The sequence below is a fragment of the Pseudopipra pipra genome, chromosome 4 (genome assembly GCF_036250125.1).
Source record: "Pseudopipra pipra isolate bDixPip1 chromosome 4, bDixPip1.hap1, whole genome shotgun sequence".
Classification (NCBI taxonomy): Eukaryota; Metazoa; Chordata; class Aves; order Passeriformes; family Pipridae; genus Pseudopipra; species Pseudopipra pipra.
Genome location: NC_087552.1, coordinates 15,095,214 through 15,111,065, shown reverse-complemented (window position 1 = coordinate 15,111,065; position 15,852 = coordinate 15,095,214). Strand labels below are relative to the sequence as shown.

General features: G+C 37.4%; 1 protein-coding gene across 6 annotated transcripts in view; it reads left to right on the top strand.

Moving 5' to 3' along the window:
• The window catches only part of TTC29 (tetratricopeptide repeat domain 29), a 193,925-nt gene that overhangs the window by 146,821 nt on the left and 31,252 nt on the right, over window positions 1–15,852 (top strand). The window lies entirely within an intron of this gene.

Genomic DNA, 15,852 nt, shown 5'->3' with positions numbered 1-15,852 from the left:
CTCTGCATTCATGTGAACAGCATGAATCTGCAGTACTGTGGAAATAAATGGCATCTGGGCCAAAGTTATAATATGGAGCTTCGGGGTTATGGTGTTATTCCCTCAGGTATCATACTTGTAAAGAAAAAAACCTGCTTGTCTGATGCTTTCTTCTGTATCTCCCCCTTTCATAGAATTGGAAAATTAAATATAACTTTAGTTGTAAATTTTATATATAAAATAAGTGGTAATTAAAGATGTTAGCAGTTTAACAGGGGCCAGGATACCAGAGGCAACGCTAGAAGCTACTGAGAATTGTTGAACAAGGACATTCATTGGCATGCTGAAGAGATGAGTTAGATAACAGTGTTTTAAGTTCTAGCGATGGTAACACTTTTACAATGGCTATATATATATTTGTGATTTTTATCTCAATAAGTGAATACCTAGCACACTCACAGATTTTGTTGACTGTCAGAGTTATTTGGGTGCATGTCTCCTGTATAGACCTGTAGTGCAGATGCCAAGATTTCCAACAGAGATGGCCAAAGAATCCAATTTTATACTCGTTTCATATGAGGATCACTAACTGTAGCTGATACAAATAGGAGGCAAGCAAAAATCAACAATGGCAACAGCAAAAAAAACAGGAACCTTGAAGAGAGAGGATGATCTTTGTTATCTCCAATATGTATTTTAGTTCTTACACCTAATGAGGTTGTCTGTTCAACTTCTATACATTTCTTTCTCCAGTCAGTTGTGAAACTCATTTATATCCTGAAATATGTGCCTCTTTAAGCTCGAGATTCATGCTCCTCTTTAACAGTACTTCAGGGATAAACAGAGTATGGTTAGAAAAGCCCTTTATGTCCTGGCAAGCGTGGTACCAGAAACAAGTTTTGCCTGCTGAGATTCTCTTCCTTCTGTATTTGTGCCTAGTTTACCCTCTGTTACTTTCAGTATTGCAGTTTTCATTTCAGTTCCAGTTCGCTCCAGGAACCCTGTGGCTACTGCATATTTAGCAGCTCTTCCAGTTCAATATCATTCTTCTCATTAGTGCTCCAAGCTTACTCTCATGATACCCAGATTACATCCAGGAAAACATAGTGTCACACTGTCAGCACAATCTGTAACATTCTTCATGTTTTGTGTGCCAAATCTCTCGTTAGTACTGGCATTACATTTTTAATATCTTTGTCTGGCAAAACATGACCTGGCACCAATTCAAGATTAGGATTCACTGCCTTTGAGTTTCAGGTACAGCCTTTATTCTACCTTCCAGGAGACTGTCTGTGCATCCTATGATGAACTCATCACTTAGGAAATTCCTGCTGTGATAATAGAGCAGTATTTCTAGCTCTTTCAAACAGCTCAATGTCGATAATCTACTAGATTTTTCTCAGTCTTTTTCAGGATAAAACAGATAAAGACAAGAATACAATGGTAGTTCTTAATCCACAGGGGAATTTAATGAAAAGGAGAAGAAAGGTAATAAGTTTTTATTTCTAACTGTTCTGACTGAACATTTCTCCTGTGACAAAAAAATAAGAGCAGTTTCTGTATTCTTAGGCAAAAGAAATACTTAAGCTAGTGGAGGAACAATTACATTTAAATTCAAGTGCTGCCATACACCTTATGTCTTTCAACCAAGACTTATTTTCTAAATCAATCATTTCAATAACCAGGCAGAAAGAACCATTAATTACTCAATTTACCTCAACATTTATTAATAAAATAGATGTTTTGACCAGAGTTGTCATGGACAAAAGGGATGGGATTGTCAGAAAACAATGTTTATATAAATGCAAAGGAGGATGCATTTATATCTATTGCCTTTGACTCATTTACCTGACGTCACTTACAGGAGGGTTATCTATGCCATTGTGAGATGCCACTGCAACAACAAATATGTTTTTATTGTTCTTTTTATGTTTAGTCAAATGTATAAAAAACATTATAAGCAGAATCAGTTGGCAAAAAGGCTTGTGACTCCACATTAAAGCCTAAAAAGGAACCCACAGCTTGACTAACATTGTCTGATGAGAAAACATTTCACTGGTCTTTCAATAAATAATCTCTTGACTTGCTGCCTTCTAGAGGAGAGAAGAATAATTAAAGGTGCTGAAGGCAGGAAAATTTTGAATCTGGTTTAGCATATTGATTACATGAAATGCTGACCAGAAATTGTTTTCTGTGAGTCTGGCAACTCTTAGTCCAGATCATTGCATCTGGCAGGGCTGTGCCTCAGCAAGAGCCCTTGGATGCTGGAAATCATTTAAACACTTTTGAGAGTAGACTTCAAATATATTGTTTTCCTCATACTACAAAGTCTTCAATTGTTTTCTTGAGAAATAGTATGTGCTTTTGACCACAGTTTAGATTTACATTCTTTGACTTGGGAGAACTTGGCAAAATTGACACATTTTACCATAGTTTTTCTGTGTTTGTTTTGTTGGGGTTTTCTTTATGATGGCTTCAAATGCTGCATAAATGATTGTCCTTATCCATGTCATGAATTGTGAAGTCTTATGGTCAATGGAATTATCTTGCATCATCAACTTCAGCATGATTAGGACTATTTGTAGCATTCCACACTTGAGCAGCCTTCAACATGATTTAAAGTGCATGAACCAGCTAAACCTATATAGCTTTGGAAAATGCAATCTAATGAGCTTTTGTTCTTACTCCCAAATATGTAGTCCCTCAATATTCTTTCTCATAGATGCAAGGAATGGTACATTCCCTAGTGTGATTGTGTCCTTTTTGTTGTGTAAAAAGTTACGTTTTCATCCTCCCGATTCACATTTTTCAAAGTGCTTCAAGATGGTTCATAGTCATTTCTCTGTGAAACATTTTTGGCTAGCACAAAATTGCTAATTTGTTTAAATATAGCAATCTTACCAGGTGCATTTTTGATTGAGCTTGTATGTAACTTTGTCATTCGTTAATAAAAGGGTTATCCCTCAAGAATGGGAAGGTCAGAAGTGAGATATGAGATCAAAGATTATGTTACACAAATTCAGTTAACATTTCTCTACTGTAACTTACCACAGCTGTGTAATTTATGGGCCATTTCGGTAATAGTGTCCAACAGCAGAACAGTCTGCTTCATAATGTGATAAACTGCTTTTTTTTTACTCTCTCTTCTTTCTGAAGTACGCTACCAGGAAAACTTCTAACATTGCAAATCTTGTCTTTCCTCCTCTAATAAATTTTGTTGGTTACCTCAAGTGCCTACTAAATAAAACTGCCATGACACTGTACCCAAAATGCTTGACTGCAAATCCAACCCTGTCTTCATGTGCACTTTGTATTTGCCCAGTACCTGCTCATTGGTGCTTGCAGATTTTGTGATCTCGGAAAATTTAAGATTAAGAAAATATATGGTTCACTGATCAGAACTAGAAAATAGCAAGCCTTTGTACCTTATAAAGATATACATCCATTACATAGTTCTTATATGATGTCAGTGGGAAGGTAGAGGCTTGTGTTAGCATGTTCCTTTCACTGCATGTTTCAAATCTAAAGCTCTGTCAGAGATTTTGGGATATCACGATACTGATGTGAGACTGCAAGTATTGTGCACGTGTGTGCACTCCCTCAAAGCCACTGTTTTGTGTCTGTTATATTGTTTGGATCATTTGTTAGTCAGTAAGTTGTATTCTGCAGTTAGCAAGCACAGAAGGCAAATATCTAGGCTTGTGTGGTGACTGAAATTAGCTCACAGTCTTAATGTTTTCTTTTGGCATGTTTCTTCTTCATAGTATATTTAATGGCTTTTGTAACTAATTTGTCAAGTAAAGATCATTAAATGTATATGCTATCAGTGACAAAGTAGCTAGACTGAGTTTGGACTGAGGCCAAACTGTGATTGTTCTTCCCAATCACTGCTGTAAAGAAGATGGGAATGATTCAGACCCTTGATTTGGAAGGCAGCCAGGATGCCCATGCCTCTAAATGATCTTTTGGGCACCCCTTCCCTCTCAGAGGTCTGTTCAGTGTGCAAGAGTCTGGAGATAGAATCTGCAATGGACTCTGCTTCAAGCTCTGTATGGTTATGGATTATGTCAATAGTGAGCTATAAAAGCTGAGAGTTTATTTAAGTTTGCAGAATGTATTGTTAATATGACAAAAATAATGAGAAATTGAAAAGTGTTTTCTCAGAAAATGCAACTGAACATGAGGTAAGGAAATTATCCACTTGTTCACACTGGTAAATAAGAACTATGACTTTAAATTATGTAAGGTAGGTGTGTGACCAAGTACAGACTGCAAGGCTGTCCCTGTGCCAGAGGCACAAAGGCTCACTTCTTAATAAGCGTTTTGAAAGTAGTTCAAAGGTTTCCGTGTCCCCTACAGAAATTCTCAGGATGGCTTCTGCACATTTTTGTGGGGTTTATCAAATAGAATTATTTGCTCACTTCTGGAAAAATACAGTGGTTAAAAATCCTGAAATATATACATTTAGGAAACCTAATAGGAAAAAAAAAAAAGTTGAGAGGTGATTCTGTCATTTGTCTCCTTAAAATTTTCTAAACTTGTGCTTATTCTTCTTATTCATATCACCTAGCACTCATCACTTGCTAAATTTTATCTTGTCTCGCCTTTAGCTTTCAAAGGTATCAGTCATTTTTTGTACTGCTGTACCTTTGATAGGAATGCCAGATATCTTAACTAAGTGTTGAAATAGAGCATGCTTATGTATAGATGTTCATGGCATGGAACAGGTGTGTTTCTGCAAAATCAGCTTATGTACTTCATATATCTTTTGTTATTGATTATTAACTGGGATTCGGTTTTTTAAGGATGTGATTAAGTCTGCTTAGTGATACACGCTGATATTTTTAGAAAGTGAGAGTGATTATTGCTTGGACTGCAGAAAGAATTAAGTGTGCAGGAAAGGACTGAAGGTGACAAGGAAGTTTTTCAGCACATTATGATCAGTGACCGGATACACCAGATTCTCATTGAAGAGTCTGAGAACACAGTATAAACATCTGTGTCAGTTTTTCCATGAGTTCAGTAGATTGTTTTATTTACTTTTGATGGCTGAAAGTTGTCTGAAAAAACATGAGAAGGGAGTGCTTTGTACAGTGTTCTTGTGCTTTGTACAAATTCAATATCCAGGGTTTTTTACTGGGATTTCTTTTTAAATACCAACTTAAATAGTTGGATCAGGTGTGTGGATTGACAGTACCATACTTGGGAGGAGGGTTCACAGAACATTTTCATGTTTAACCATGGAATAATGTGTTAGAAGTATTTTCGTAGTCTTTGCAAGAGTTGGCAGTTCTTTTATGTCTAAGTGGTGGTAAAGGTTCAAAAAAATCGCTATCATCCTGACTGTGTGATTGTGAATGTTCTTGTCATCTGTAGTTACATAAAAACATCTTAACCAGAGGAGAATTTGGATCTCATCTAGTTTTTTTCCCATCTGATACTTTCTATGGAAACATCTAAATCTTGCCATGCATTTCCTTTAGACACATCCTGTGCTAAACATTGTTGGCATCCAGCTGTGTTTTCTCAGACAAGCTTTCTAGATCAGCAGAAAGTGGTTCCCTAAATAAGGTGAATTGTTCTTTCTTGTGGAAAAAAAAGTTGGAAGTGATGTTCAAACTGCAGTATATTGTCAGACCCTTTAGTGTAGCTTTATGCACTGAACTAGTGTAGTCTTGTGCACTACTTCTACATAAGTGGAGTTCCTTACCAGTTAAAAAATGAAAATTCTCAGGGCAGGGTCTCAGTCCTGCTCTGATTTTATTGGACTCTTGAATGGTTCAAAAGAAATTGAAGCTCTTGCCCAACCACATTAGGTCACTTCTGGAGAAATCCTTGAATTGATGCACCTCGAGTTTTAAGTTTCACTGCATTGACAAAGAGAAGAATCATAAAGCAGGAGCTGTTCTCTGGCAGTCCCCTGATGTTTGTAGGGCTAAAGCAGGAACAGCCAGTTGGCAAACTTTTGAAGTGGCTCTAGTGCCTCTCCACATGTGCCCACCACAGGCCCCCTTTCCTTTGCTGCATATGTGAGCAGAGGTGTGTCTAGTGGTTTTATGCTCAAAAAGGAAAATGGATCCTCATAATACACCAAAGGTCAGGCTTTTGTGCTTTTGTTTAATATTGAGATGGTTGTTGTCACTTAGAATTTGTAAAGAACCTTTTTTGGTGTTGTCTCCAAACATGCCAGCCAATGCAGACCTCAGGCCACCATGAAAACAGTTCTCTGCTGCAAACTCTTCTTTACCCAAAGCTTCCCAACAACCTTGGGAGACAGAAAATCAAAGCCAATACAAAGAAACTGTACTCAGTGCACATTTTCTGTAACAGAACCCTCAGGTCTTCTCAGGAGTCACAGTCAGTGTATCAAACACCTTCCCTCTCCTTGGTCTTCTAAGCCAGTTTTCTTTTCTGCATCATTGAGAAGTTTTTTTTCTGAAGTGTTTCCCCTCGCCTAGCTATATCCTTTTATGTTCCTCTTATGTTTAAGTAACAAATTCCTGTTTTTATTAAGACTCTGTGATCTGAAGACAGTTGAGATTTACATAATTTACATTTGGAATGAGCCAATCTGTATAAAAAAGTGAAGTGTCATACACCCACAATTTCATGTATTTATGAAACACTATTTCTTTTGCCCAAAAATCCACCTCTCTTTTTATTCTTTTGTATAATCATCAGAGATATTTTGTGATTTTTTTGAACTGTTTCTGAAACATTTATTATCTTTTTGTTTCTCTTCATTCCCTGTCTGTTCTCTTGTTTTCTCATCTGTTCTTTGCTTTTAAATTGCAAATTATTCTCTATCCTTCTTTGGCCCCACACCTTCATTCCAAATCCCAGTTTTATACATGTTTGTGCCGATGTTTAGGGAGTATAAGTCAGTTAGCTCTGTACCCAGTAGCTAGCATCTCAACTTATACCCTCTTAGGTATATCTTTGTGCATGTAGTAAAATCAACAGGAGATTTTTGAGAGTTTTTTCAATTTTTCCTTACTGTTTTCATACTGTTCGTCAAGCTCTGTGTTTTTATTGTGTGGTGATCAGAGCATGCAGTGGAAAGAATCACACTTCTTATTGAGTATCTTGATAAGTTGGGTAATGGGAAATTGTGAAGTATCAAAATGTCCTCTAAATAGATTTTAATCACCTGTGTGAATGGATTGACTAAGTTTAGGTATACGACTGGGTGATTAATTAGCTTGAAGATCCAAATGCATGCTTAAGTAGATGACCATGCCTCTAGGCTCATTCACTTGTTTCTACTCACTCAGTTAAGCATTCAATATTATCTATAATCCAGAATATTCCCATTTAAGGGCTCATACAAGTCTTGCCACAGTATTTTCCATAGTGTGTCATACAAGTACATCATTTTGAACATGTAGCTACTATCCTACAATACTGACATTAGTAAATATCAAATAGAGTAATTGATATGGAGAAATTGTTCTTAATCAAAGGATTTTTTCTTATATTTCCATATTTGGTACAGTGGTTTACTGTGATTACTTTTCCTTAAAATTCTGGCATATTTTTTTTATTTTTGAGATGTAGCTGCTACAGATACTAGTCAAATACAAGGTAGCTGTTGTCAGCTCCTGTGGGGAATTAATCTTCTGCAGCAGTTTTTGCAATGGGAACTGCAAGTGCCCAGCACCTCATAAGTAAACCTTATGTTTGTTCATATGCTAATGACAGTGTCTGTGAAAGCCAATACTCAGCCTGTGTCTTTTCTATGAAGGTGTGTTTTGTGCTGTCTGGTATTTACAGATCACATGAACACAGGTATCAAGCTATCTGGTCATGTCTGCACATCTGTTAGTGCTGTGCATTTAACTAATTGCTGATGTAAAATTGAAGCTGTAAAATGGAAGATGAGTATGCTATATGACAGTCTTGCTCAGCTCATGTTGTGCACCCAAGGAATTTGAGGAATAAAGATTTCAGACCCCACCTGAGTAGCCAGTGTCAAGGAAAAACAGAATGTTCTCGTTGGTAGGAACCAGGAGAGGAAAGGCATGTGTGCTGCACGGTATTTACTGACTTCTTATCTTGGGTGCAGCACTTGCAGCACTGTGTTTATCTGACACTTCAATCTGCTGGTGGAAAATGTCACTTCAGGGTGCTATGGAGCCCAGTCTTTGACTCCAGAGTCTTTCAATCTGCCAAACAGTATCTTGAAATATGCAATTCCCTGAGAGTGAACTCGTCCTCGCTGGTACCTTTAGCTCAGTTCTGAGAATAATATTAAAACAAATTATATTTTATTTTGTTTATATTCATACAAGTATGCACATTTATGCTGCAGTAAGAAGAGAATTGAGATAAAACATTGGTGATTTCAAGCATTAAGAAATCAATTGATATATTGAAGGATAACTGGATTTCTGTTCTTGTCTTCTCTTATAGATCTTGAAAAGGCTCCCTGTTCATACAGGGGAAAGCAATACTTCAGTTGCTGTATTAAAACTGTTAGTAATGACTGCAACAAGTTAGCTGTGATTACAAGAAAAAAGATAGCTCAGGCTAATGACATGGAATTTGATTTAGATAAATCTAATTTTGTTGTAGTTCAAAATAAAATATTTCTTTCACATACTTTGATAAGTTTTTCATGGCAATTACATTAGCCATTTGGAAGGTGGGTGTGCATGTGGAGTACATGTACATATATATATATATATACATCTACCTAAAGGGAGAAACTGCATGGCAAAGAGAGGAGAGTGTTGTATATATGTTATAAATTGTGGGCCAAATACTGCTTTTTGTTATGCCAATAAAATCTTATTGATTTGAGGGGGTGGCACAAGTAAGCAGAATTCATCCCTCTGAGCTGCATTATCAAAAACTTGAAGGCAAGCAGAGGTTCAGATAACAGGGGGAATTGCTAGGTATGATATTCATGCTGGAGAACGTAACCTAGATGAGAGGGAGGTTCCAAGTGAGGGTATTCTAATTACTGGATTTTAGTGTATTATATTTTATGTTTCTAAAAAGTAGTGTTTGAGTATGTATGCTGTTACTCACTATTCTTATTTGTAGTATATTTAAGGAACGATCATACAACTAAAATGTGGAAGGTGCAGGAGGAGTCCTAATCCATCCATAGGAAAATACGGGGTTAAAGTGGACTATATTTTAAGCAGCGTTCAGTTGACTTGCTGTGTGGGGAGAGACTGAGCAGCCCTGGCTAATGACTTGTAGGTACTGAATCCTCAGGTCTCTCAGGTGGTTTCACTCGGCCAGTTTCAGCAGAATGATGAAAAGGTTGAGATAAAATAAACTGACAGTTGCTACTCATCGCAGGCAGCAAGCTGTACCCTGGCAGATGAGACCCTGGGAGCCCTCTTTTTTAAACAAAGGCTTTCACTGCAGTGAGCAATGAACTCCACACAAAAAAGGAAAAGGAGAGAGAGATTGGCAGCTGGTGACCGACAGGAGGAGGGAAGGGAGGGAAACTGAGAAACACAGCAATTGTTGGCTAATTAGAAGCCATTCCCACCTACTTAATACCAACCCATTAAGCAGAAAACACTTTTCATCTTACTCTCGCTGCTACACATGACATTATACTCCAATCAATACCCTCCCACTGGCTGCCCCACTGCCCACAAATGAATACATTGCAGTTCAAGAATGCAGTAATTGAGTTGGGGCAGTGAAACTGCAGCTCACAGTCAAGATCTTTCTCTGAAGATACGAATGTAGTGATTGTGATGCCTGGATAAAGAAATCAAATCCCTATATTGACAGCTGTCAACAACTGGCAAATGGGTGAAGTCAGCAATTAATCCATTTTGGGTTTGTATTGAAGTGACAATAAGTGGGTTTTTTCAGAGGGTTTTTTTTTCCCATTTGAATAAGAGATATAGAGGGTTCGCACCCAGGTGTTTAGATTTTTCAGGGCATTTTGAACTCTGATCTTCAATTATACCTACAAAATATATATATATATATACACATCATTATGAGCATGCAACAATGCATGTCATCATATTTACAACTGCTTGATTTTATTTTTTTTATTTTTTTAGGCTACATTTCCTCAGGCTATTTTTCAATTTCATTTAAGTCTTCCTATGGTTTTTAGGTGTCACCTTAAAATATACAATTTGGTCCAGCATAGTACATTGTGCAGTAGGATCTTATATTTCAATCATTAGAATCTTACATTTAACTTCTATGTTTAGATTCTTGCAATATTTTTTTTCCAAATTAAATCCCTTGTTCCCTGAGCCATCTGGAGTTGGTAATACTATGCAGTCTGCAGCATAAAGTAATACTGTGCAGACTGCGGTATAATTCTTTCTTCACGCCAGTTTTGTCACCACAGAATCAAAACAGCAGGACACTGTTACTCTTCTTTCTTGGATAGACTGAAGAAGATATCAGTGGAAGTCTTGAAAGTGCTGGAAGGGAGACACAACATCTCTCCATCCCTTTAAATTCCAGAGTGAACTGAGTATCAATTCAGGAACTAAGATTCCTTACAATGCGAGTTTGAAGACGTCTTTTGGATGCAGATAAACTGCATACTGTGACATCTGATATTTGCAGGAAGAGGCAACCATCATGTGTGCTACTCATTGTCACCATAGTATTGTGGCATTTTCAGCACGGCGTGTCTTCATATGCTGTTTGTTCAAGTAGTTCTGCATAATTGTGTAATGTGCTGTTACCTTGCCCAAGCTGAGCCTTGAATTCTTGAGTCAGGCTTTATGGCTGTGCGATAACTTAACCTGCTACTTGGATCTCTAAACATTTAGCAGCTTGTCTGTATCTGAGTAAGAACAGTTAAAGCTGAGTGCCGTCAATAAGGCTGACACCGTAGCCAACGTTTTGCATATTTTGAAATTGTAAGCTAAATAACAACAAACTGCTACTTTGTTGCCTCTTTCCAGTTGTTTAGTAATATTTTAAGCTTATTGGTTTAATTATAATTAATTTAAATTCGTTTAATTTATTTCCCAGTATTATAAAGCACCTTGCAGTCACCTTCTCTGAGTATGCTCCGTGGGTTTCTTTTGATGTATGTTAATGGCACTCTTAGAAAAAGATTTGTCCTCAGTACAATCTGTAAAGTGGAAAGAATTGCCTTCTGATGGAGAGATCTGGAATCTTCACCACTTGAGAAGATGCAAGAACCCCTGACACAGGAGTTAAAATGATAAGGCATGGACACAGAGGTTTTATTTACTTACCTGCATAGGACAGTCAAAGCTACGTTTAGTTTCCACATAGGTACAATCTGCTTTTTAAAATAATCTGGTTCTAGCATTTGTCTCTGTATACTATGGGACTTTGGTTCATTTAAACACAGAAGTGTACAAGTTCAGTCTCACTTTGACTGGATGCCAGTTAGAAGGATCAGAGGCAGGCTAGGGAAAATGTGGAGAGCAGTTGGCAGTCTTTCTGTTCCTCAGTGCCAAAGCCTGTGGGGTTAATTTGAAGATACTCAAATCACCTTGGCATCATCATCTCTAGTCTTTTCCAGAACTGTGGAATTTAATGAGCCAGGACAATAAGCGTAGGATCATAGAAAAATAGTAATGGAAGGGACTTTAAGAAGTCACCTTCTGCAGCCCTACATAAAAGCAACTGTATTAAAGTAATTTCCTAGAGAATTTTGCCTTTTCTGTTCTTAAAAAAATCTGGCAATTGATTTTCCACAGCATCCATGAGCAATCTGTTCTAAACAATAAAATTATGGAAAAAGATAGAAAGCTTTTCTGTTGTCTAAAGCTGTGTGTAATTCAAACTGTTTATTCTATCCAGTGCAGGCTTCAAATTCATTCCTGCAATCTTTGCAGAAAACTTGGAGAAAGGAATTATCTTATGCATACTGCTGTTTAGTAATGAATTTTATAGTGATTTCTGAAGGTTTAAGGTTATAATGATTACTTAGGCTAAGTATTAATTATATATGACAGAACATAGTTCTTTCTTATGAGCATGACTGATGGAAGGAGGTAGAAAGCTGATGTAAGGATCCAGTTTCCTTTTTATTTATTTTCCAGTTATACTGTCCACTAGGGCTAGTCCATATACACTCAGCTGAGCACAGTAGATTGATATCCACTCCAGCAGGGCAGGAAGAACAAGGGCTTCACCTGCAAGAGATAGACCAATGCAGAGGGAAGGGTTGCTGCTTATTTTTAAATGGTCTCTCTAAGTGCTGTGAAGCCTTGTTATTCAAAGTCTCTTACATAATTCAGGATTCTTCTCCTTACATAAGTTTCTGAAGCAGGAAAGCAGCTAGATTTCTGAATTCATCTGATTGAGTTAATCCACTCATACTGCAGCTCTTACTAGAGATGCAACTGAACTTAGGTGAAATGCTTTAGATCCTTATTTATGATTGAGGATGTATTTTCTAAAAACCCAGACAGGAGATCTGAACAGTCTCTTTATCCATTCTAGACTGTATCTTTTGATACTTCATAAACCAGATTGATTTTTCTCCAGGTTCAGAGCTCAGTATTTAATTCATATCCTCAAAAAATAAAATTATACAGTACTGCCATGTGCCTTCACAACTCTGGATTCTTATAAAGCTGTACTGAGTCCTGTTTTGCCAGTCTTCTATAAAGAAAAATCAAAATATTTACAAGCAAATGGCTCATCTTTTGAGCCCTTGTCAAATGCTTTTATTTTCTTTTCATCAATTCTTTTTTTCCCTTCTGTGGCAACTTAAGGGGTTTTTTTTCTCATCTCGGTTCTTCTTCTGAAACTATCTCCCATAGTTCCCTCGCTCCAGTTTCTCAACTCAAATTCTTTTCTAAATGTACTCCTGTTTCTGTCCTAACTATGATTTATCAATAGCTGCCTCTGTTAGTAAAAGCTTCCTCCAGAGAAGGTTCTACCTGAGTTAGAAGCTGGCAAGACTGTTGTTTGCCTAGGACTCATTCATGGAAAAGAAAATCTGAGGCTATATTTGTCTTCTGCTGAAGTTATAACTAAGGGAAGAGAGTACAAAAAGCATCAATCTTCAACTAGATCAAATGATCAATAAAACCCACTCAGATTGCATCCAGCAAACACTCTGCTCAAGGAGACACTGCTTTATAAAAATGGCTTCATCATAGTTGAACAGAAAGTGTATCCTGTGGAAGCAGTTAGGGCCAGGCAGCAAGCTGATCTTCCAGACATTCTTTCACTCCGTGTGAAATAGAAGTGTGTTTGATTTTCTTCTACCAATTTCAGTTGTCTCACTGTGCTGCGAACGCTCCAGATTGATGGAGCCTCTCTGGAGAAAAAGAATGTTTCTTTCCCCTACTTACAGGTACACCCCACACTGCAGAGGCATGTACTAGCTTGGGTTTTATATTGTGTTTGGGGATGTGTGTTCTTAAAGGAAAGGAGAAAACTGTGAGACTTAAAACTAAATATGTTGTCCGTTATTGATTTCCATAAACCTGAGCTTCATGTTCAAGTTCTTGTAGCCATTGAGTCTCCATAACCATGGACTGCCTCTCTATCTATAAACATTTTCAGGTATTTGTCTCTAAGGATGCATGTGTGGGACCTGCTCGTGTCTGACAGAAAAAGTCACATTTAGTTAAGGGAAAAACTTCTTTTTTTTCCTGACCTTGTAATTTCTGTGTACACAGAACTTTGTGGTCTAGATATCAAGGAGGCTGTTGCATTTTATTTAGGCTAGACTGAGGTTTCCTATGTGCCTGAGAGTGTCAGTCTCCATGGATAAAGCAAGGGCTTAAGAGCTTCTGAAGTAATCATTACTGAGAAGACTGAAGGATTGTGCTTTTACAGCTTTCTGGAAACAGATGAAAAAAGTTTTTCTGCATCAGTGTTGTTTTAATTGTGATTCTGAAGTGTCTGCAGCTGATACGTGTTTGGCTGCTGCCAGAGTCAGCTGAAACTTTATTTTTTATTTAATATGTTAAATTATAGTTTTTATTTTAAAAGGGATTAAAGGGATTCATACATGCACTACACAATGAATTATTTTTTTAATGAATCCTAACTCTTCATAGATCTTTCCTGATTCCAAAGGTGTCTCCATTGATTAATTTTGGTGCAGTCCTCTACACTGTACTTTGCATGAAATACATATATATGTGCGTGTTTGGCAATTGCCTGTGTAGTAATCTTCCTGACCTTCATACCTACCTGAGACCCATGAGGTTCTTTCATATTTGCTTTGCTTCAAACAAATTTCTCTCCTCTGACATTTTAGCCACCTTTTCATATGCTAAAAGGAAGATTACCTGACTGTTACCAGCAAATACAATCACCTAAAAAACGGGCTCTTCGAACAATGTCAGATTAAGCCACAGTGGCTCAATCTCCGTAGCTGGGCTGGGTGTTCCTGGCTGATGGTGCTCGTCTCTGTGTGCTGTACCTCCAATGTGTTCTTCTCTGTATCGGCACAGTGTGAGACAGAAGTGAGCAACACTCCCCTGTTGCAAAGTCACTCTTTATCCTCGTTTTCCTGTCACATTAGCGGCGTTGTAAGCAGGAATACTTGAAACTACAAAGCGTGTTTCTTAAATCAGTTTTAACTGAAACCGCAGCCACTAATGGTAATTTTTTATGTATTGCATGTCACTACAAGGAAACTGAGAATGTTTCTGAGCCTTCAACAGCAGTCTTTCTGTAAATGTGAGATTGTTTTAAATTTAGCCATAAGGTAATTCAGAACTTCCTGGCTTCATTGTGCTCACTGGGGGGGATAATTGCTGTTATCATTTAACTGCTTTTGCACACAAATTCCTGATGCAAACTCATTCTTGTTTACCTCAAGTGCAGTTTTATACATTAATAATGGCAAACTTTGACCTGAAAATTTGGTCTATCTTGATAACCAGAGAAAACTTTGAAACAGTTTAAGACAGTACATATATTTATGACCAATCCATTGTATCCTTTTGAAAATCACTATTTTTATTAATCATTATTAAAAGTAAGACCTTTATTAGAAAATTACTTCTTAATGGACAGAATTCTGTGTTGGAGAGTGAAATGTAAGAGATTTAACATGTGACAGTATTGTTCTGAGTGGCATTTTGATACTTTTAGGTCAACTCTTGAAGTAATTGATATAGAAAAAAATAGCTTAATACTGTTCTTGCCCCTAATTAAATGAAATCTGTATTCTTTAACACTGGTACTTTATTTAGCAGGATGTGAAATATGAGAAAAGAGGCAATAATTGTAAGCTGAGGAACAAGGTCCACGAGCATTTACAAGTAGCTTTGTCTTATCTAAATGAGGCTTAGAGCACAGTTAATTTCCATTCAGCATCAGCTCTGTCATTTAATTGGAAATATTCTGTACTAAGAAATTGTGTTACAGTAAGAACCACAGATTACTGCATTCAGCTCTGGGGTCCTCAGCACAGGGAAGGCATGGACCTGTTGGAATGAGTCCAGAGGAATGTCGCAAACATGATCAGTAGGTTGGGACACTTTTCGTGAGGAAGGGCCAAGAGATTTGGAGCTTTTCAGCCTGGAAAAGATAAGGCTTGAGGGAGACTTCATTGCACTCTTTCAGCACTTGAAGGGGACCTTTAAGAAAGGTGGGGATACACAGTTTAGCAGGGCCTGTTGTGACAGGACAAGTGGTAATGGTTTTAAATGGAAATAGGGCAGAATAAATAAGAAATTTTTTACCATGAAAGTGGTGAAACTCTGGAACAAGTTGTCCAGAGAGGTGGTGGATGCCCATCCCTGGAAACATCCAAGATCAGGTTGGATGGGTCTCTGAGCAACCTGATTTAGTTGATGATACCCCTGCTCATTGCTGGGGGGTTGGATGAGATGATTTTTAAAGGTTCCTTCCAACGCAAACAACTGTGTGATTCTATGATTATTGAATTTAGTATGTTCACCTCTTTTCCTTGAAAGC